This window comes from Macaca fascicularis, chromosome X (genome assembly GCF_037993035.2).
Source record: "Macaca fascicularis isolate 582-1 chromosome X, T2T-MFA8v1.1".
NCBI classification, from domain to species: Eukaryota; Metazoa; Chordata; class Mammalia; order Primates; family Cercopithecidae; genus Macaca; species Macaca fascicularis.
In genome coordinates, this window is record NC_088395.1 from 155,553,441 (window position 1) to 155,556,434 (window position 2,994).

A 2,994-nucleotide genomic window follows, 5' to 3' on the forward strand; every position below is an offset into this window, starting at 1 on the left:
AGAAGCTTACCTCCTCCTTCCTCCTGGATATCCATTTATGTAGCCTGAGATGCCTTTCACTTCCTGGCAGCCACACCACCCCGCACCCCCATTCTCAGCTGTTGGCCACAATGTGAAAGGGTTGCATGTGCAATACTGCTCCCTTGGGTCATCCCTCACTAGCACCTTGGTTCTGGGGCCTGCCTGTTAGGTCTCCATGTATCCTTTTCAAACTTCAGCAGTTTCCAAGAACTGGTAAGCATGCTTGCCTCTGAGGATAATAGGGTAACTGGGGAACAGGATGGAAGAGGAAATGACTCTTCATTGTATACATGTTTGTGCCTTTTTTTGTTTGAGACAAGGTCTCGCTCTGTCACTCAGGCCAGAGTGCAGTGACATGATCAGAGCTCACTGCAGTCTTGAACTCCCAGACTTAAGTGATCCTCCTGCCTCTGCCTCCCAATAGCTGGGACTAGAGGTGCCATGCCACCACACCCAGCTAATTTAAAAAAAAAAAAATTGTGTGTAAAGATGGGTGTCTTGTTATGTTGCCCTGGCTAGCCTTGAGCTTCTGGCCTCAAACAATCCTCCCTCATGTTTGTGCTTTTTAAACTTCACACCATGCCCAATAAACAAGCCAGTAAATGAATACATTGAAGTTACTTCACCTGCTGAGATTTACTCAATCCTTCCAACCTGCCCTTATCTATTTGGAAATGTATGTCTTCCAGTGTCCTCACCAATATAAGCAGCACTGCCTGCCAAATTTTTAGTCAAAACCAGTAGAATAGGTAGAAAAAGATAAACTAAGGCTCATCAAGACACTAAGCCAAGACCAGTAAACAGGCAAATTTCCAGTTGGGAACCCCAAGAACCCATTAATTTACTTCCTCTACCTTGTTGCTATTGCATATATGGTTTCCCTAAGCCTACCTAATTGGTCAGCCCACTTCCTCTTTCTTTCTGGTGAGTCTCTGTACTATAACTGCAGGGCAAGCTGAGAGGCATACCACTGCCCAGAAAAGTGTGTCTACAGTCAAGTGCAACTCACTGTCTACCTTCAAGAATTCAACTTCTTAACAAAACCCATGCCACAGCTGCCTTGGCCTCACATGGGGAGGAACAGGCTGGATACTTTAAGGGGGCAAACCTGTACCACGGTCTCAAGATCTGTTAAATGGCCTCTCTAAGGCAGCACCAAGCAGTCCCAAAACAGCAGCAAGAATTGCACACATGATAATGGCAAATTTAATGTGATTTATTCATATAACTCATGCTGCACTTAACATAAATACCAAGATATGTTTTTCAATAGTGTAGAAGATGTGAATCCATAAAATCTGTGAGTTAATGAGTACTGAATAAAAATCACCTGTGAAAGGTTCTTTCGGAAACACACCCAAAACTACAATAAATTAGGGCAAGGGTTTTGTAAATGGCAGCTTCAGTCCTACTCCAAACCTTCTTACCCACATAAATCATAGTCCCTGACTTTTATAGAGGAAAAGCCAAAAGCAGTTAACCCCTGGACTTTGCTCTTCGTCCACGTCCCAATTCTTGTTTCCTAGCATGTGCTGAATACACTACTAGACCTCAAGCTTTTGTTCCTCATTGGCAGTGGGAGCCCTCTTGCCTGGGCCGTCACATTACTCGGAGCCAGGTACCTGAGGGTTGGCTCCCAGCCACCTCACCTGAAGCCAACTTGTCACATTTGTTCTCTCCCACCCAAACTCTTTCCCCATCTGGGGATAAGGACTATCACCTGGAATCCAGAATCAAACAAGGGCATCCTTTGGTGATTAGCACCATAGATGACAGTGATCTCAAGCAGGGCATGGACTAATAGCCGGGAAACTCTGATCCCAAAGAAAATCCTTGAGTGTGGGCTCCCCACAACAGATTGTGTTTTATCATTCAGAGGAAAGGGGCATCTGCCCCATCAGGTGAGTTAGTGGACAGGGACACCAACAGGAGCTTTCAGTAACATGTGGAAAGGCAAGACCCAAGCGCAGTGAGGGCTCTTGGCCATTATGGCCAAACGATGGGTGATGTGAAGGCACCAATTAATGACAGTCCTCTCTGCTTGAAGTTCTCATGTGCAGAAGAGAGAAACTGTCCTGGAGTACAAGGGGACCACTGAGTGCAGTGGGGCTGATGGCAGGTTCCACCACAACGGACTATCCCTAAGGCCCCAAGGGACAACCCGGGTTCTACTTTAATCCCAGATCCCAGGCCAGAACTCAAGAGATTCCTCTGAAGAGCTATAATCTCCAGGATGAACTTGGGAAAGGAAAAGGGGCTGAGCCTCTCTTTGGGAGTTTATACCCAAAGCCCTTCACACAGTGAGGTATGGACAGCTTGGGAACCTGACAGGTGGTGAAAGATTGGGCAGAGAGGGAAGAGTCAGTTTCCCTCTGTAGCCAGGGTTAGGCTGCTCCAGAGTTACCTTGGTTACCTCCCAGCACAAAGCCCAACATTTTAAGTGATTAAAGATTAATGTAGGTTGGGTGTATACCCAAAACAATTAAGAGCAGGGACTCGAACAGATACTTGTACATCCTTGTTGACAGCAACATTATTGCAATAGCCAAAAGGCAGAAATGACCCAAGTGGCCATTGGTGGATGAATGGATAAGCAGAAAGTGGTACATACATTTCAGTACAAAAAATAGTAATAATGAAGCAGGGCTGTGCAGCCATTACAGCTGCTAACCAAGAACTGTCAATGACATAAAAAACCAAGCAAACATTTTATTAGATCAAAAAAACAAGATATAGATTATACATGGTAGACTGCAGCTATGTAAAGCTAAATATGTCCACATCTGCATATATGTCTTTAGGCAGGTAAAAGAGTGAAGGGAAATATACAAATGTCAGCAGTGGCTATGTCTCAAATGGTGGGCTTCTTTTCATCTCCAGTCTTCACATATTTCAGATTTTATGTAATGAGCATATATTACTCTGATAATGGGGTGGAGAGACACAGTAAGCATAAAACCAAACCACAAACAA